Source organism: Varroa destructor, unplaced genomic scaffold (assembly GCF_002443255.2).
Source record: "Varroa destructor unplaced genomic scaffold, Vdes_3.0 BEIS01000003.1, whole genome shotgun sequence".
Taxonomy (NCBI): domain Eukaryota; kingdom Metazoa; phylum Arthropoda; class Arachnida; order Mesostigmata; family Varroidae; genus Varroa; species Varroa destructor.
Window position 1 is genome coordinate 6527586 of NW_019211456.1, and position 21111 is coordinate 6548696.

At 41.8% G+C, this 21111-nt stretch overlaps 1 long non-coding RNA gene across 2 annotated transcripts; it reads left to right on the top strand.

Annotated features, from left to right (window-relative positions):
• Positions 1-150: 150 nt before the first annotated feature.
• LOC147756454 (uncharacterized) lies at positions 151-4084 on the top strand. Of its 2 annotated transcripts, XR_015323619.1 has the most exons (3): positions 151-2348; positions 3013-3271; positions 3862-4084. It is a non-coding gene; the product is annotated as an uncharacterized LOC147756454 (long non-coding RNA). The 2 variants fall into 2 exon arrangements; XR_015323618.1 differs by having other exon boundaries at positions 151-3271.
• The last annotated feature ends 17027 nt before the right edge of the window (positions 4085-21111 follow it).

Genomic DNA, 21111 nt, shown 5'->3' on the forward strand with positions numbered 1-21111 from the left:
TAGCCGTTCTCGCAGCGCCACCGCCCCTACTAGCACTAGTTGCTCCCGGACAGTTCGATGCTCGAGAACAACCCGTGTCCGCCAGGATGGTCGCCTATATTAAAGAAGGAGAGTGGTAGCTAACACCAGCTACAAGGTAAGGCTATCGGGAGGAACTGTGCGCGACGACAGCGATAGCGGGTGAGAGGAGGACTGGCATAGCAGACTGCAATAGCAGACGGTTCTACGACCAACAAAAGCAAAAGCACCAGAAGCTGCTGCAGCAGCAGCGCCAGCTGCAGTAACTACAGCAAGCAGTATTAGTACAGCGGAACTAGGACGGCTTTTAGTAACGTTGCCAGACCCTCCCCCCCCCCTTTGATGACTCGGAAGTAGACCGCCGTGGCCGAATTGGTTCTGCGGTGCATGTTTCCACCATCGCAGCGACTGCACTGTGATAGATCAGTCAAAACGATATGGCAGAACGACGTGCTCTCAATATATGCGAGTGCATGTACGAGATTGCTGGACAAAATGAGACAGTGTACCTGAGTCGCTAGTATAGACATTTGGCTCGGTGGGCGATTGTTGTAAACGTCCAAAGTTATGTGCCGCTCAACGCGTACGAGTCATAATTGTACCGGTCGAATCGTGATAAGGAATGAACGTCAAAGATTTAACTCTCCTAGAATATTTCCCCATCTAGCGATTGTGTATGAGAAGTTAGAGATTGAAGAATAATGTTAGTCATTTTATGGAGCTACTACTTCTACTGGTGTTCGTTAGGAAAAAATAATTGTAGTCAATATTTGTATAAGATGACTATTGAAATGGCTTCATTACTACCGTAAGTAAGTTTACAAAAGGAAAATGAAAGCACGTTCTGTTTCTTATGTACGAAATAATCAAATCGAGAGGAAAGAAAGTAAGTTTGATATATTTCGGTTATATCGGTCTACAAGAAGCAAACTCCTAATTGGAAATAGAGCGTTTTATTGTATCCTCATTGCCTTACCCTATAGGAACTGTTAAGGAGGACAAATAGAACGGAACGATTATTAAATCTTTACTTGCCGTGTTTTAAGTTTGCGCATTGCTGAGTATACGGAGACTTGTGTAGTCTTCTGAAATGATTGCATAGTTCTGAATACACCTTTGCAATTGTCGTTAGTTAGCAAATGCTAACATATGAAAATAGAGCAAAAGATTCAATTTTTTTCCCTAACGTAGCAGTTAACTAGCTGCCATGACAGGCGGATTTCGGACACACCATCGCTGAGGACCTATCTTTTTTGCGTGAGCAACAGTATACGGGGGATCAGTGGGGAAGCCTCCCTTACACAGCTGATATAGTTTCATATAAATTGATATAATTGCAAGTCTAGCTTATATCAAAGAATTTTACCTCTGAAACCTATATATAATGGGAGATTCGGTACTAGTATTCCACGGAGTCCAACGTCATATGGGCTTAGATTGCATTCAATGAAAGCTCGATCAGAAGGAACGCTGTTTCCGCTCACTGGCTTTTGGCATTCACTTTGTCAGGACTAGACCATTGCAACCATAATACTGTAATAGTTGTCGAAGGGGGTAACGGCTGTGGCAAGAGTTGGCGATGAATGCAAGGATGTGTTGTAGGTATAGAATAGATGTGTGAGCATATGTAGAAAGGAGCGAGACAGACAATGCTGTTCTATGGAGGACTGAAGGAAGTGTCTATTCGGTCCAGGTGCTCGTGGCGATCGCCAGATCGCGCGTTGTCGCATGGCATGTGGCCACGCAGTGCTTGGCCTTTGCACAACGGCCAGGACACGAGTCACCCTGCCAGAGAAGGGGAGGAGGCACGAGTGAAGAACGGGTCGATTACACGCATCCATAACCATTGCCAATTAATGCCTCTGGTAGTAGCATACCCACGAGCACATACCAACGCTTTCTAGGTGACAGTGCTGCGCTACTGCTATCAGCGGTAAGGCTCAGCTGGATAGTATGGCATGGGATGGCCTAAGTGAGACGGTGATACTAGACAACGACCAGCTTCCAAGCCAACGCCAGTGGAGTGGTTACCGTAGCAGGAAACGGGTACCGCAACCCTTCCCTTGCAAAGAACAGGGAAAGGAGTCGGCGAAAGGAAAGGAAAGGTTTGCTTTAGCCTCACACAACGACCCACTGCTTGTGGTAAATTGAATGTGCGAGCGAAGATCAATTGAAGGGAAATCTTCCAATGGCACATCGCTAGGACACGTTACGTTTGTGGGTAGCACCAAACAAAAATTGTCGATTGTTACGACGTCGCTAGGATTTCTGTGCACAAGATTCTCACAAGTTTAAAACGACATGTTGGCACTCAGTCATAAATACTTGAGGTTGTATTAATACTAGTGCTATACCGAACATTTCGATATGTTGTTATTTCAGTAGCGACTATATACGTGTCTTTCTACTTTATAGCTTTCGAAATTTGCTGCATTACATAATGTGATATATGTGGACAGTTGTATAAGCTCCACTAGAGCCTGCCCTAGTGCATCTAAGCTTTACGTAGACGCGTTCTCACCATTGTTACCACAGTTCAATTTATCATAGAGTCAATGTTATCCACAAACAAATTTTCCGATAAGCAGACTGAGGCCAATCAATAAGGCTAGCTTTTTCTCAAGTCGGCAAACGATTATATGTAATAAACACTTGAATCGTTTTAGGGAAAATTAATTAATTAGTTAGTTGATTACTCCGTGATATACGTAAGGGAATAGGTACATAGAAATAGGAACAACGAAAAAAATTCATGATATTATTATTATCTTAAACTAGCCTGTGCAAAGGGTATCAGGATGCAATGCAGGATGACAGGACGCGTGATTATGATTTTTCGATAGCTTGACAGTTCTATCACCATTCCCTTTGCAAATCTCTTTTTTATATCGAGCACTATACGATATACGTGGGGTGTTTCCCTCAAACTGCTTCTCTTCTATGCCTTCACTGTTGAGCAAATCCGACTCCTTTTGCTTCAACCCTCGTCTGTAGAAGCCTTTTACACATCGTCAGGAGCCTACTGAAGGTTATGGGGAAATTCGAGGAGAAAAAAGAATGTAACGAGAGCTGTTGTGGTATGGCTCCCCGGCCGTCCGTTTCGAGCCCTTCAGGGAGCCACAGGGCCGTTAGGTGGAGCTGGTTGTCTGGCTCATAGCGTCTTGCGCCACTTCCGCGATTCTGCCATTCAGACAGGCAGACGACCGATTCGTCCGGCCATTCTTAGCGTCACATGTCACCACTTTAGCGAACGGTTCGTTGTTATTGTTGTTTTCGCACGGTCCCCGTTGTTGGTAGTACTGAAGAATGGCGGCAGCAGTGCTGATTGAGATGGTGCTAGTGGTCCTATCACAAAAAAGGGGTAAATAAAATATTTGCCCTCGTAAACATGCGACAAAGGCTGCTGCTGCTGCTGCTGCTGCTGCTGTTTGAAACGAGAATACGAGCTAAACAGATGTGGCATGAAACGGAAACGCGGAGAGTAATCGTACATGTTTTTGCCAGTTTCATACGAGTTACTAAGTTACAAATTGAAACGTATTAACAAACGGAAAAAATCTTACATTAAAAGCATGCGATAAAAAAAAGAAAACAGTTCTCATTTTTATTATTAATACTATTGTTATTGTGTTTAAGTTCATATGAATAGAAGTTTAGTCCTTGACCGAAAGACATGTCTATCTGTATAGTGAGCGAGCTAGAACTTGGGTATCATACGCTCATCTCCATTTATTTATGTGAGAATAAGTACAAAACGGCGCGTTCCTCCAAGCGGTTATTGAACAGCCCCAACTATAAGCAGGACTGCATAACTAATGGCTTCTTTTAATTTCTTTTTTTTAGGAACGAAAAATATGCCAGTCTATCGAATGAGATCTTCTCGTTGTGGCAAGAGACAAACGCATTCTCCAAAGCAAGATTATGCTGCCATTGGACTTTCTGCAACTTATTTTAGCCTTTAGTAATACTAGGTTGTTACTTAAAGGGAAAATTGAATGCAGCATTCAAATATGATAATTCTGTAATAGAAATATATAATCAAAGTAAACGACAGCAATAGTATAGTCTCCTTGGGTTTTTATTTTTGAGTCTTCTGATTTCAACTTCATATTCGTGAGGCCTTTGAGTATGTTTCTAACTTTACAAAAACGTCCCTGAAATAAATTGTGTTTCAAATAAGAAATAGTATATCTGCTCTTAAAATCGCTATAGAAGCACATAGAGGGATATGTAGTAGTTAATCATAAGCATGTACGTAAAGAACGTTATAGGCCAAAACTACACGAACCAATGAAAAAAAGAGCAACAAAGTTCCCACTTGGTATAATTTCTTAAGTAAACCAGTTAATCAACGTTTTAATGAAGATTTTTTTAACGAAAGTAAAGACGAGAAGCCAAGTTCTCACACGTGGTCAGTATATCTCGGGCGCTCTACATACACACATGCATAGAAAGAATGTCAGACAGATAAATTGGAGCTAGAATGGTTGGTCCTGTTGGAAATAGATTACTCGTCGAGCTTTCAGACTCGTCGTAGAATTCAATCGTAGCACTCAAGCGTTACAATCCTCTTCAACAATGTAATGGGGTGGAAGAGATCCACTTTTAGACACATATATTTCGTGATACCTTTGAGAGGCAACAACAAGTTTTAGTTGGTGGATTGATGCCACACGTGCCCCATGTTTGCTTGCGTGACCATCAATAGCAACAACTCTGCCCTCCCTGAAATGTACTATACGAAGGTATTTTTTTAGAAAACGAAAGATTCTCGAAGCAAAACCAACCCTTTCGCGTACAGAGCGTTCTTTGTGTTCAGCTCACCACTTTCGAAGGGAAACACTCAGGTGTACCAAAAGGCTTCTGAACAGGGGCTGTTTCGAACCGTAAATGCCCTCCTTATACCAGTGTATATCATCATCTTTCAATCAATATTTCCTCTGCCTATAGATTATTAAATTAGAAAACTATTACTCTTTTGTTGATCGAACTTAATTGCGAAAACGACAAGCATTATGAAATAAGCACGTGGCGTAAAAAATATTCTTAACGTTGGTAGATAAGGCTATGTAGAAATTGCGTGTGCTAAATAGTAATAATATCTAAGCTAGTAAGTTTGTCATGAAAGTTAGAGTATTTTCGAGCGCTCCAAGTTGTAGATTTATGGTTCAACCGATCTATGCGCCCGAAATCTTTCTACCTAGACCCGACTGTCAGACAGTAATTTGTTAATCGTCTACTGAATTCAAATACAAGCAAAGGTTGTCTTCCCTTCTTTTCCTTATATTTCTCCACTGTTGCTCTAGCTCTATCAAGTGGCCGCGAGTGCGCCATAGGGTTCTTGTAAACTTCTATTAACTAAAGAATTTTATTAAGAAGAAAATTAGAGAAAATTTACTTTAAATCTACGCTATTAAGAACAAACGTTTTCCTCTTTTAGAGAGTTGTAGAAAAAGGCAGTGTTTTCGACACATACGTTGTGTTACCTTGCGCCCAACGAACTTGGGATATTTAAGGCACATACGGTGCGCCTAGTACGAGAGGAGCCTACCCAATCCTCAAAGGGAGCTTGCTGAATTAGATGCACAGGGAAACGCGGCTAGTCATGTTCTATCGATATTTTGCTTCGTACCGAGCAACGCGCACACACAATAACAGGTCTCTACATGGACTGGTTGTGAGTGACCGGGCGTGGTCGTTTCCTCTAATAAAAAAGTGGGCAGCTTCAGAAGGTAGACCCAATTATAAAGTTAGCCGAGATCTCCGACCTGAAAAAACACCTTCTGTGCTCTGTAAAACTGCAACAGTTCTATATACTGGGAAATCGTGGAGAGAAATATGGCAGTCAACAAGTGCCCCTATATAGGCAGGCGTTGAATTAAGCAACTGACAAAGTTTAGCGGAGAAAGAAGTGACGGGCGAAGCGAAATCGTGCTTGTTTATGATGACAAGGGTTGTTAAAACATTGTGTCTTCTATGTGACTTCACATCAATGGACTACTGCACTTCCGATCATTCGAACGTTGCGAAGCTCGTAATAGTAGCAGCGTAGGGTCTGAACAGGTCATCTCGACATGGGAGAGTAAGTAATACATGAGAACGGCGTACGAAACATGATGAGTATATAATTCCAAATACTGAATCACATTTTTGCTGTCTTCGCGATCACCGTAATATATTTTAGAAGCAGAAGGTTCATTTAAAGCAATCTCAAAATGTTACCTGTATATTAATTTATAGAAATGAACCTGTCGTCTATTGGAGGAAGAGATTTGGTAGACTCAGTTTCTTAGCTACCTATCTGTGGCATTCTGCTTTTCAGGACACATACAAAGCGCATGTTATCTTGAGATAGTGGTTGTGTGCTTTTATATAGAGCAAGTAAGTTAGAGAAAGGCAAATAAGGAAATGATATACTACAAGCACATGCATGTGTAACACAAGGATCCTGTAGGTAGGTCATCCTAGAAGAAGCGTACGTAAGTAGGGAGCTTTGTATCTATTATTTTAAAGCATCAAATAGAATTTAATTAAATTGGTAGGTAATTACGGAGAGGTTGTTCTGGGTTGTTTATTAAATACGAGAAACAAATAAGACATTCGTCGATATTTCGGTTGAAAGGACACAACTAAGTCGACATCCTAGAAGCGCGCGCCACAACGATCTAAGGCAACCTAGGCATCCTAGACTAGGCTAATATTGCAGTAACGCAACGTGAGGACTAAATAAGTGAGGTTGACGCGTCCCCTTCTGTGCTGTCGAACCAAATACACGTTCACACGGTCGACAATACGTTCACACATTATACAATATAATAGGATAAAAAAATTATTTATTTTCATTCTCAGCATCCTTTTCATTCTAGTAACTAAAGCATTACTGCATTATCTCGAAGTTTTGCTGAGACAAGTATGAGGTGATTAGGCAAGAACCCTTAAAGGGAGTGCACCCGAACTGATGCAATTTTCCCGCCTTTAGGGTTAAAAGCTAGCCAAGGGAGTTTTCTGCCGGGCGGGACTTTAGCTCCGTTCCAGATGTCGCCGAGAGGCTGTAATACCCGTGTGCGCCATACAGCTTCCTGACCATATACCCAGCTATACAACGGCTGGTCATCTGCGACTCAAGGGTGCCTTGTTGACCATGGGTTTGAGGACAGCCAATTAGCGACGTTATTATCGCTGCTTTCGATATTAGACTTTTCGCCAAAGCCGTTACTCTGTTCGAAGTTGACAGCCGAAAATGGGTCTCTATTAAATGTTGGGGCAACATCACTGACTGCGTGGCATTTACAACAATAGTGAAGCGTCGATCCCGTCGGGCCCACGCTGAACACCAACCTACGTGACTGAATAGAGGAAGCAGTTGTGATTCGAATTACAACTAAAAAAAAAAGTACACATTAGAAATATCTACCTAATTTGTATTTCATGACAAGAAAACATGATGCAGAGGCCACTTGATCATCGATTCGTACAAAATCAATATTCAAACGTAAGCTTAGCCGGGCATATCTAAAAGGTTACTTCAAGTAAAACTTATCTTTGCATATTAATCAGAAGACGAAAATATATACAGTTTGTAAGGAAAAAAGATATAAAACTCTTCTACAATTGATTTGTTAGATTTCTCTATTTGTTTATTTTTATCGAGATCCACAAACACTTAGCAAGCTCCAGCTATTGATCCCTTTAGCTCGGCATCCTAACCGCGGATGATGAGTTCGTATACGAGTTACGATATTGTGTTATGTGGCGTCAAACAAGTTTTTCATAGAAATGTTGAGCAGTTTTTCTAGCTATTATAACCAGCGTTGTATCTGCGAGCCGATCTGTTCTTTTATCTAGCCTTGAATATGATCTATGTCGTCACATCTTATTATGTATAGCGAACACGCTTTGCCGTTACTCTGAAAGGGAAATTGATTTTTTGTTTCGTGCTCCCGTACTACTTTCCCGTTCTGACGTTTTGGCTAGAAAAATACGCTCTCCGTCATATCACTTAGCAGCGTTAGCATTTTTCAAAACCTAGGGCTACTTCTGTTCGTCCGACCAGTGAGGAGAATGTTAACGTCATAAAAGACTTCTATTCGTTTCTTTTGTTTTTCTTTTCACTCGATTGAAGTAGTTCCCTCTCCTTGCTTTCTCTCTCTCCCTCTTTGTTTCTCGCCGTGACTCTTTCCCGTCGTTCGTCTCAATTTTTTGTTGGCTTCTCCTGCCAATGCTAACAATCAGATTTTTTCTGACTTCGTTGTGTCGCGCCAGTCTTGTCAGCTCATTTTTTGTTGTTTGCAAGCACCGTTGTATGTGTTCTTTCTCTGTGGGTCCTTCGCTTCGACTTGCACGAACTTGCCCCACCCCGTGTTAGGCTGCAATGTGTGCTTCTCCTTATTAAACTCGCATCCATGGTCGATTGGTGTCCCTCAGCCCATACTCGCACACGGCACTTGCTGGTGGTCTTGTGTAAGGCCTGTTTCGCCTCGGCTGTATCGACTTATCTCTGCCCCTATTTTGGCCTTTAAGAGAAGTGCCTTTGCGAGACAAGTCCGCACTGAACGCTTCAGAAGCCCGTCCGTTCCAAAGGCCTGGACATTTACCCAGTAAAGTCAATTTTGAAAACAGTTTAGGTCAGGATATTGAGTCAATTTCGATGCTGCCTTAACCTCGAACAAAAACACAGATAGTTTCGTACGATAGAGTTGCGAGCTGGATAGAATCATATATTGGATGACAATGTACAATTATAGCAAATAAACATTTAGCGCCGTCCAGAATACACTAGGGCTAGATTTTGTCCTATGCAATGGTTCTCACATGACTCAAAGAGAGCTCGTGGCTGATATACAGTCCAGATACAGAGCAACCGATGACCAAGTCACTATTCAATATTGAGAACGCGGCAACAAAACTCGTCTGGTACTATATTGATCACCGAGAGCATTGTCTCCGCATATTCGAAACGGCTCAGTTGTCTCCCTCAGAGCGTTTGGAACTATTTAAGCAACACAATTTGTATAGGCAGCCCTGGCCTCTACAAATTATAGCTAACAATTTGATAGTAGAAAAAGATAAAAGCAGTCGACATAGTTCTGTGTTGACTTTATTTCACTTCCGCTAAATATGTCTACAGATCTCATCGGGAGTGAAAGCTATAAATCGATCCGTCCAATAGGGCTAGATGTTTTTACATCCGACTAAGGTCAAGTGGTAAACGGAACAAGGTTAGTCTTTTCGATAGTTTGCCTTTTAGAAATATAAACCCGGCCTGCACTCGAGCTATATTTAGGCGTCGCTATTATCTAGATCCTAGCCGACGATTGTGCTTGTTTCTTGAATAGGCCGATAGTTTCCTCCTACGTTAAGGCCGCTAATTAACGCTGTCTTTTATGCCGTCACTTTTCTGTACCGGTTTAATCAGACTGTTCTAATATATGTGCCAGGGGACTCGGCCAATCCTAGATTTGCTTCGCTCGAGATATGTTGGTTTTTGACACGTTTCTACAATGTGATTACTAGGATTTTACTGCGTCGGCTAATTGCCTCGGTTCTTAGGACGCATACGAGTGGGTCACCTTTGAGGGACGTTGACAAATCAGGTCGTCTATCGACCGACTTCCATCCAGGCTGGCGTTGATAGAACCGATTCTTTTTCTGCAACGTTAATAAGCCTTAGGAATTTATTTAAATTTCCTTTTTAGAAAATAAATATTTACATATGCCTTATCAAAAAAGACCAACTCTGTTCCCCAACGTCACAAAGACCTAAGAAATTTTCTTTTTATCTATATTATTATGAGTTATATCTTATATTATAATGAGTTATTAGCCATACGTAATATAAAAAAAAAAGTGTATATATAATATATAGTAAGCATTTTATAATGATTTTACTTTTTCTTAGTTTGGCATTTTACTCCATAAATCGATTGGGACAATTGTTCTCAAAATCAACTTTACAATTTCTCAGTTAAAATTTTATAAAGTTAAAAAGAAAAGCTCGAAATCAAGTCAAAACGCATCTTTACTTCCTTTCCTACGTAAATAAACCGATACGACTAATAGGTTTTTTTCTTGTTTTCATCTAAAGATACCAGCCTCTGCCAGCCCTACCAGAAAATATCAATTCCGCCATCTCGTTGCCGATATTCCTCGCAGATATTTGACTTTTCTAATACAGTCAGGATATTTATTCCGTTACAGTTACTCTACTCCACGTATCCTGAAATATGCTAGGAGTTCAGCCCGGTTATAGTTATGCCGTTTCCCCGTTTCAATGAACTGTACCACCCGAAAAAAAATATTTATCTAGCCAAAGAATACGGACCATATATACCGAGATGATTGAGATCACATTGGTCGCAAATCCATATGTCGCAACCATTTCGCTGCTCTATGGAAAATAGAAACCCTTTCCGGTTGAAAAGTATTTGTATGCATGAAAAATATATTGAGATGGGTTATATTTCGTTTCATTCGGGGAAAAATCATTGACCTGCCACCAAATTGCAAAAACTTGATTTGAAATTTCCCGCCAAATTCATTGCTACACCCATTTTGTAGAGCAAAGCAATAGTTAAATATGAAGCCCTCACAAACTCTCAACGATTTTCACTCGATCACCAAAAGTGATCAGTTTGCTTAAATATGAGAAAAACGAAATCGTCCAACAACAAATGGATAGCCATTTTCTGGACGGAATTCACCTCCCTGGAAAGAGAGTAGCATAGAATTTGGTCTTGTGCGCGGTTTACCGAGAACTACAAAATCGGAGGTTTCCGATATATCCAATGTTATGCTTATGTTGCAGGTTTCAAAATACGCACACAGTTTTCCAGGTCTGTCCATTTACAAATTCTCAATGGATGCTGATAAAGCGACAAGGCTAGAGTAAGCTTGTCTGAGCGAGCATTACGCAATATGGGGGTAAGAAAGTCTTATTAGCAGGTTACCCTATACTAACAGTCTAGCGACTAACAGGCAAAGAAATCACAGCAAGTACCTTATAGGGGGCGATTTCGGTGCAACAAACGGACAGGCACGGATTATAGACACAGTACCTAGGGAAAGCAGACCTTCAATGTTCCGTTGATACCTTCCTTTCCGAGATCGTATAGCAGCGATTTGAACGACCTTTGCCTATATCGCCGTGAAGAAAAATTACTATTCTTCTGTTATATAGCCTCGTTCAATCGATGCAACAGCATCGTATGCAGACCCTTGTCGAGCATCGTTGTTTCGGAAGTATCTCCCAGTGCATTAGACGGTTTTAGTTCTATAAAAAGCAAATCAAGGTACTTTCCTACACGAATCTAACTTTTAAGGTCTAAAGTTTTATCCAGTACAAAAGTTTAGATCTTAATTCGGAGCCATCTGTTCCTTCCTCAGGTTCATATTGGCACACAGACACCACCTTAGTTACCGAGATTCCTAATTCTTAAGTAAATCCTATGTACGTAAAGGTGGCTGCTGACAGCTAGCTGCTTTCGCTGAACGTGAGTCATCTTCTTTTCGGTAAAGCCATAGGCTGTTTGCCGGCCGCTTCCACTCGTAGGTGCCTTCGCGTAATCCTCGTCGACTTCTGATGGCCGGCTGGAGCGCAATGCATCCTTCAGCTTTAAGGTGCCGCCTTAGAATTTGAAAGGGAACTATGTTTTTGATTACGACAAAAAAGAAATGAAAGCCAAAAATGTGCGATAAAACTCCATAGATCACTTAGCGAAGTCTACGAAAGAAAAGAAATACCTTCACATATATTATAAATATGAACAATCGGAAGGGAACAGTTGAAAAAAATTGGAAATTACTTTTTTACTCAAAATGATAACTTGCTAAATTCATACAAATCATGTTATATCTCATATATACATCGAATTAAATTTTTCATATGTAGATTAGGAATCCGCTCTAACTGAGTTAGGGCAATTGTTGAAATTATTTATTGGAGTTGACCTCGTCAGGGCTGTTAAAATTATGGGCCTTCCTGTCTGTGTTCCGGAAATAATTTCCTAGAAATAGTATTTAATAAGTTCTAGCTTCTAGGAAAAAATATACATATGAATGGAAAGTTTCACAGAAGTCGAGGGAATATTATATGTATATTCAGCAAGGCTACATAAGGCGCCAGCGTTCATATTTGGTATTATTATTATTATAATATCTACAAATGAATAATGACACCCAAGATTTCAAACGGTTTTTTTAGTTTTGATTATACACATCGCCTAAGAGATAAACTCTATCTGTAACGACGAAGAGGTTCGTATTCAAATATAAAAGTTTTGAGGACTCAGCACATGGACGTAGGTGGTGTAGTCAATAACACCTTGGCCTGAATGTTCCTTTACCGTCGAGAAGGGTAGATTAAAAAAAAAAAAGGCAAACAAGTTAGAGCCTAGACAATTTAAGGCCTGCTGGTCAAGAAGGCTAAGATACGTGCTCTAATGCGCGTACGATATTTCTGGAAAAGCCATCCTTCAGAGAAAACGTAATATCTGTTGTTATAAGTACAATTTATCGTTCACTCGTGACTTGTCTCGTTTACGCTGTTTGTTAGCGGGTTAGATAGAACGGTTCATTGGACATGATGATCTCTAACACTTAAACCGCATTTATCGTCACTGTAGAGTCGTATTTATATTCATCGTAATGACTTTCGAAGCATTACATCATATAGTGAGATGATGGACTAGCATTTTTGGAAACCATTGGATAGTATGAGTGAGAAAGATGCATGCCTAACATTGAACTGATCTAATGAGGCGCACGCTCAGAGTCCGCAGAACAGACATTTATTCTGGACCATCGAGATGCATGTATCTTTACGATGTAGAGAATTCTGTTGAACGCTCTCTAAATGCATCTATTTTATGCCGTAACGTTACGTTGAACTAACAGGGCTGTGTGTATAAATCATTTGTGGTAGCTACAATGGAAACTCGTACAGTGGGGTTAATAACAATGGCCAATCTTTTGTGGGTCACTGATAAACATTGAAATCAACGTTCCAACGACATAAAATCTCTATATTGGTAGCTGATTCTAGATGTTATTGATCAGCTAGGCGCCGACCACATAAACGTCCATAGCCTTCTTTTATCGCAGACCTACTTATTGTTCTTATAATAGGAAGCTGATCCAAAATCTGCATAGGTGGAGGGATACAAAATTGCCTGTGGTTTCTCCTGGGTGGCCAATTTCTTCTTGCGATCCTTTTTTGATTTTTGTACAAAACCGCACTTGCGGTTTTATACGCCGCTCAGGTTTTGTGCATTTGCACCTAAATATATATAACAGTTGCAAACATGGTAATTATTTTTTGGGGTCTTATTGGAGAGAGCCGCCTGCCGTTATTACCCCATTAGTGTTCCCTGACTAGGCATGTTTTCTGGGAATAAAAACTTAATCAGTAGCACACTTCTGCTAACTCAGACGCAGTGTGGCCTTAGATATCACTGCACAGCTCTGTATGGAGTTTTACACTCGTTCTCGTATGCTGCTTAATTATTTTATGCACAGTGTTTGGAAGTAGATGTTTAAGTATTAAGCCTACTTCCATGGATAACTATTCAGTACATTAGCCCTAACGTCTACTAACCCCCTGGCCTCTCTCTCTCTGATGCCTCTTTCAATAGTAGAGATCTCAGTAGTAGCTACAGATGCATGTACTGCATTCAAGTAGGTTTGTCTATTTCATTTGGTATCGTCGACAACCCTAATTTCGAGCTCAACCAGTATCGCAGTTCTGTAAAATAGGATCAATTGTCTATTGCACGCTAGAGACAGGTTTAACAGGATTATTTTAATTAAAGTAAAATAGTAGATCTCATTAGCCAATTCGATAGTGTCTAGTTTGTCCTTGTTTTAGGAACTCTTCTAAAAGGTTTTGATCGTAAGGGTACAGGAGGCGGCCTAGAGCGCTTCAGCAATGTGCCTGGGTGTTCATGGTAATGTAAATATGTCAACGGTATCAAAACAACTATTTTGAGTTCTCCAGAATTCGAGCAACGATTCAAAGTTAGCCTCGGAAAACTAGAGAGAGTTAGGGGAGCCAACAGCCCTGCTGGTTGACCTTGGTTGGTGTGAAGACGACCAGGTTTAATAATATCAAGCGATAAAATCCAAGACTGAAAACACGGAGGCAAGTTAGTATCCAACAACAAGTATACGTCACGTCCTATTCAGTACTTTTCACTGGCTGAGCGTGTATAGGTAGTCAGTTGAAGATCTGAAATTATCGCCGTTTGCGAAACTCCCTTGTGAACGTTTGATTTAAAGCTAATATCTACATCATTTCGGGGAACGCCTTTCTAAGTCCCGGCTTTGGATTTTTGACTGCAGGGTTGCGTTGTATAAGGCCTGGATAGTAGCAGTCCAGTAACACTAATCCCAATTGATAGCTTTGTTACGCAACGGAGTCCGTGTAGAAGCATGACCTGCGTACAAATATAGTTACACACTCTCCCTGTTATGTCACGGCTTGCGTATTAGGCACATGCTTAACGAACTTTAGCTTCGTTCCGCCGGAACCAAAGTGAGAAAATAACCGATTACAGTTTAATTCACCTGTGAGAAACTGTCTGCTACCAAAGTTTAATTTATCTTCGTCGTATAGGAAAGGTGGAGGCGACCGGAAACAACTGGGCGTTCCGCCACAAAATGTAAATCCACCAATAGACTCTTATTATCATACGCCTTCATAGACTCCACTTGAAGCGAATTGAATGAAATACAGATGCCCTCGAATGGGTTTGATTTTAGCGGATCCGACATTGCTGACTTACAATAGCTGCGTCCGAACATTTGAAAACGACCTCGGCGAAATGGATGGCCCAGTTGCAGCTGATGCAATTGCTTCCACGTACGCGTTCCACGCGAATGCAAAGAAACTATTTCTCGTTAAGTTATCGAAATATCCAGCTAAATCTGTCCTACTTTAACCTTGAAAACAAACCGCGCTGCACCAATCTTATAGCGATTTGATTACAGCTCTCGGTTAGTCAGCCCCCTGTTTCTCCTATTGCGTCCCAATGCAGAATGCCCTTCCTTCCCTTTCTGGGAGGATAGGCGTCCAAAGCAGCGAAATCCCAAATGGGCAATTGGAAGCCCGAAGAGGGCGCTGGAGGTGCAAAGGGAGAGTAACTCTTCATCTGAGTGCATCCAAAGGCGCCGAAAAGCGCGTTCACTGCTAAACGAAGCTGAGAGTGACTTAGACAAAAGATAACTGACCGACTGAGAGCGGCTACCTCCTTAAGCTCCAGAACACACACGCACACACATATACACATAGTTCTTTGATAGGAAAACAGGCGGGGACACTAACAAACTCTCGGTCGAAAAAATCTAAACAAAATGCACCACTGACGATAACGACGCCGGCACCCGGCTTTAGACAGCAAAAGATTAAAAACTGAGACTACCGATTAAATCGGCAAAGATCAAGCCAGAATAAGCGCAAAGAAGCGACATGGAAATTAATGAAGAACAATATTGTTGAGTTATTCGATTATAGAGCTGAATGAGAACATCGCCTACTAAGAGACTACCATCAGCTACTAAGCATGAAGGAAGCTGAAATCAGTACAATGTACAGTGCGTACTTAAAATAACGTGCCCATGATTAAAGTAACGACAGGTATTTGCTGCGAGAGGTAACATTGAAGGGAGGATGAAGTGGCACGGCAAATAAAATGAAAAAAGGGAAAGCAAGTAAACGTTGAGACCCTCAGAGTGCGGTGATTAAGGCCAGATGAAGTTTTTGTGACACTGAATCTGAAGGGAAAGGTGAAATGTATGATGGCCTCTATCCAGTAAGCGTGCCTTCTATCGATCTTCTCGCACAGCATTGGTGAACCGCTACAACGGAAAGCAAGAAGCCTAACTCTAACTAACCTAACCTAACCTAACCTAAAAAAAAGAAAGAAAAAAGAAATGCAGACATACTGCCTCAAACTAAATGTTATGGTGGATCATTTGACTGCTTCAGTGCAACAAGGTACCGGAAATAGGAGGCCCCTGTGAATTTTTGTAGCGTTACCCTTTAAATCATCGCTAAACTCATTGCTTAATCCGCCTTGGACTCTGTCCAATGTACTAGCAGAGTATCTGACGATTCAAGGGTTATTCTCACCCATCAGCAGGCAACACTATATAAGACGACCCACCCGTACTTATAATTGCACTATCTTATTCTATACGATCAAGGTTATAGCCTTTCTAACCAAGCAAGCAACGAACGACCGCTAGTTTAACTGGAATGTTTAGTAATGTGTTGCAGTGCCTGAAAACTGTCTAATACCGCATATAGCAAGAGGTGCACAAGGTTTATTTGCTTTACTAGGTCAATTAACGAGGTCAAAAGTACTAATGTAACGTAACCAGGTTAACGTAGGAATTAGGACACGGATACAAGCTGGCTTTTGTTTTTCATTCCGGAAGTACTAGAGCTACCCCGGCAACTCCTTACGCACCCTCTAATAGGGCTATGCTATTCGGTTTCATGCGTTTTACGCAGTTCTATTGACCACCAAAGATACTGTTCAACTCAGCCCTTCTTATAAGAGTGACCTTAACACACCCCAGGAAGCCTACGAACGCGTTACAGGCAGCGGTCCTTGGCAGAGATAATGTAAGCTGAAGAAAATGGAACACTGTCTACTTAGACAATGTGCGTATGGAAATGTGGCTGTGTTACCGACGTATTACGTCGTACGACGTTACGACGTGTTACGACGTACCGAGGGCATTTCTATGAAATAACTGATGGCTTGCAGATCAGCTGATATTTAATATTGCCAGTCGATGGCCTAGGTAAAAATTTATTTTCGCCTGGAGGCGCTTAGGGACGCGAGCATCGTTACGCCCATTGGTATTGAAAACTAATCTTTTAATATTTAAGTAAGCAAGCGTTGTGCTCTAGAACGTTAGAGCTAGGTAAAATTTGAAAAAAAAAGAAAGAAGCGAGTTGCACAGAGCTCTCATTCTGCAAGATGAGAGAGGGCAAGAGGGAAAAGGACAAGTTAGCCAATATATGCTGTCATTTATGCCAGGAGGCATTCAGAGACGTGAATTTAAAGCATCGTCCCTACATCGACGCTCAGCCGTTGTTTATGTATACTGATTGATGACAAATGTACGGTAAGCGGCTTTCTCGGCTTTTTAGAATTAGGTGACAGAATGGAATTGTACTGCTTTATCGTAGAAATAGGCCATAGCGGTTTAGACGTAGGAGGCGCTCGCTCGGATGGATTCGGCTAGCCAAGACGCACTGACCGGCTGCAAGGAAGCCTATCTCAACCCTCGTTGTCTTGAAGACTTGGGCAAACACAGCGAAATCTGAGCTCTGCTTGTGTGGCTGCATGTAAATGGAAACGGCCGAGCCTCTAGGCCGTAAGGGTCAGGCGAAGAACAGCGGGCGACGGTTTGGGTCGATGACGTTAGGTCGACGGGGCAATGCGACGGTGTAGGCAAAACTGCTTGTTCAAGCTGGCTAGCTGGCTGGCTGGCTGGCTGGCTGGCTGCGGGAATGAATATCTTCAGATAGGATGCACAAGGTCTATCCCTGGTGGGTTGGGTAACAAATATGCGTTCACTATGAGGTTTATGTGCTGGAAGTCGGGGCAAGGCGTCTGAGGGCGGCAATGATCGCTGGGATGGCCGTTGTAGTTTTAGTTGCCGGCCCCTTGCGCTGTGTCGTAAATGTCATCGAGGAATTTTTACGTGAAACCGCTTCGTCAATAAGCCTCTTTAAGCCTACGATGTCTTTTCATGAATGCGGTGTCTAACGATATTGCTACTCTCGTTTTCAGCAAAAATACTGTTCGTATCGAAGAAAGCGTTGGCTTTTCGTGGTGATTGCATAACATTATGAAAGGTGGCCCTCGGAGTTGGACTAAGGGTTTGAATATAACAAAGGAACACAGAGCGAGTCGAGAAAAATTAAGTAAAAAATCACTTATGTAGTTATGTTACTATCTGATGTCGAAGCTCAAACGAACTTAATTGATCAGAATACGTCTGCGGTTTGTACTGCATGTAGTCCAGATCTACAAAAACAGTTCGAGTATCATAGTGGTCACATAAGAGATGATCAGAGCGTTCACTGCAAACTATGTTTATCAAGCTGCACAGCAACTTCTCCCCTTGTACATGCATCATATGTTGTTATTATTATTATTATTGTCGTCGTGATACGTAAATAGAAACACTAGCGGTATATATACATGTATGTATTATATATCCCAGCCAATTTTGTCCTGCATACACTCAGGTGCGCTAGCAAAATAAAATGGACCGAGTTATGGATGAAAGCGTAACCCAATCATAATGCGGTGATAGTAGCGGTTTTCCACTCGTTCGCCACTAGGACGGACTGCCATTTGCGGAACCAGCTCTTCATCACCAACAGCGTCAGCGGCGGCGATAGGAACTCTCGCCGTGGTCTGCTGCTACCGCTTCTACTACGACCAGACTGTTCTACCGCGTCCTTCGGCCACTTACTATCGGTCAACCGCCCTCTGCCCGTGGTGGTCTTCGTATGGCTTTTATTGAGGCAAGTAGGCTTCGACAAGGGTTGCTATTGTGTTAACTGAACGCCCCTCTTTCGGTAAATCTATCTATCTATCTATTCTAGCTGCAGCTTCTGGGCGCTAATACGCGGCGTCTCAATGCGATGCACCCACGAAACGACTTTCTCTCACGGTTGAATGCGAAAGAGCCTTGCGGTGTCGTTGCGGATAACCCTTGTCGGTTACCGGGTCTGGTTAAAAAAGATCAATATTCACATTAAGAAAGGCTGGTCGTCTGCTGGCTTTAACCGCCATAAGCGGCGCGTACTTATCGTGCTAGACGAAAATAAATTAAAAAAAAAGCGTTCTTTTTACTAGCCAATAGAATTACAATAAAGCAAGGTATAAAGAGATAATGTTTAGAGGCATATTTTTTTCGTGGCATAACTCGAAAGTGTAGCCAGAGATCTTTTCTGGTGGAGGCTGGAACTTCTCAGTGTAACTGGGTCCGCAGGGGCACTGGTGCCCGGGGCGCAGTGTCAATTCTGCCTGTTGTGCACATGGACAATGGAAAACGCGGACTGCCGTAGGCTGAGAAAATCAGTGAATCACTGATCAAAACCGAATCAGCTGGAACCGGGCCAGAGATCTCTTGGTTTCTCTTAGTCTCTCGCTTAATCCATCGACCTTCTTCGTCGAAGCAGTCAAATCGCTATAGGCAACACTGATCTCTCAACTTTATGCCCATGGGCTGTCTTGGTCCAGCTTTCATGCTTTCGCGAGATTACGACAATAGTATAAACAGAACATTAGTAAAGCAAACTCTCGATTGCTTTCGTCTCGAGTGGATTTCGACCCCCTCATACAAATCATTTAGAGTTCGTGTATAGTCTGTAGAAGTCCTGTGTTGTAAAATAGAAATAATCGTTTTAATTAGTGTCTTGCGGGTTTGGGTAGACAGCTCCGACGGTAGCGACTCGGCCGACCACAAACAGTTAGTACACTTTTGTTATGTTTATCGCGCTCGTCGAAGTAGTCTGACTTCGAATTTGAAACGGGCCATAATTTGGTATAGAGATTCACGGGACCGCGCAGGCACTCTACCCAAATGAGTTACTGAGCTATGTTCATAGGTTGGTGACGTGTTCTTGGAAATCAAACTCTGTTGCCAAGGGCTCCATCTCGTCCGACATCCGGAGTTCGTAAGCCTAAACCTAGCTCGTAAGCGGCTACGGTCCACAATACGAAATCAATCATATTAGATGTTAGTAGAAACTTCAAAACGCTCTTTAAAATGTCCACGACGACCGCTGATCAACACCTAGTGTTTTGCATGGCCGTTAAGCTCAGATAGCTATATATCGCTTTCATTGTTGCTGCACGCCATCAGCTTAATTGCGTTACTTGTGAAAGGTCGTTATTTTAGGCCAAACTTCAAGCCATGCACGAACGATATTCCTTCGACTATTCGTTGAAGCCGACCGTAAAAGCTGCCTTCAGTACGGAGACACATTTGATTCCTATTTTTATCCAGAATTGAAAACTCATAGGAAACGGGAGAGTACAAACAAGAAGATCGCTCTCAAATCCGATATCGGATGAAAGTTCCAACTGCAAGATCGGGTTTTGCCAATCGACGCGAACGCAGATGCACGGGACGCTTGTCCGTGTCGGAAAAATAATAACTAAGCAAGGGGATTCGAGTTGCCTTCAAATACTGAACGGTGTCGATGATCGCCTGGTTTGTTATCTTCTACCGGGCTATACGATGAAATACTAGGTAGCGATGATTACAGGTACAGGCTTGAAGCGTACGTATCGTTACTTTAACAGCTAGGGACGAAACAGCGTGTTGCTGAAAGCTTATAGTACTACGGTACCGCGCGGAACAATAGAATCATCTTCATCAATATCAGATTAGATGCCTATCTTCTAGACAAATAATAACGTATTTAGTTCCCTTAGAAATTGCAAGAAATTTAGTTCGATCTTTAACTTCGGCTATACGGTATATACACTTCTGTAATTGCGGATCATTCATTTTTTAGACTGTGAAAAAAGATAACGATTGAGCTCTTCGTGTCTACCCCTTAGAGATAGCTGTTGCTGTTATTTAAACGTGTGTTTATATAATTTTATGTCATACTTATTATCTAGGTTTCGATCAGTTCGTTTAGGGCTCTTTTTTCTAGCCAGGTTTCAATGTCAGCCGATAATACTGTTTGCTTAAGTAAGTACCTGAACATTATAGGCGCCAATCAGTCACTGACGCCGATTAGCTGAATTTATCGAAAGTATTTTTATGTCTTATGGGCATATTTTTGGTGAGAATTTCAGTCATGAAACTCACAGCTAAACCGGTGACCGCAATAACTACCTCTCCTATTTAGTTTAAGTGAGAGCAATTGGCCTTTTCAGGGGTTCGTAATACGTTGGCCTTCCTAGTCTACTCAAAGCCTATGCTGAAGTCCTCAACACAGTTAACATGCACACACAGCATATCTGGAATTGCAATTCTAGTTCAAAAGGACAAAAACTGTTAAAGACAAAATTAAGTCTGAAAATAGGTAACTTGGCAGATACTTGCTTAACT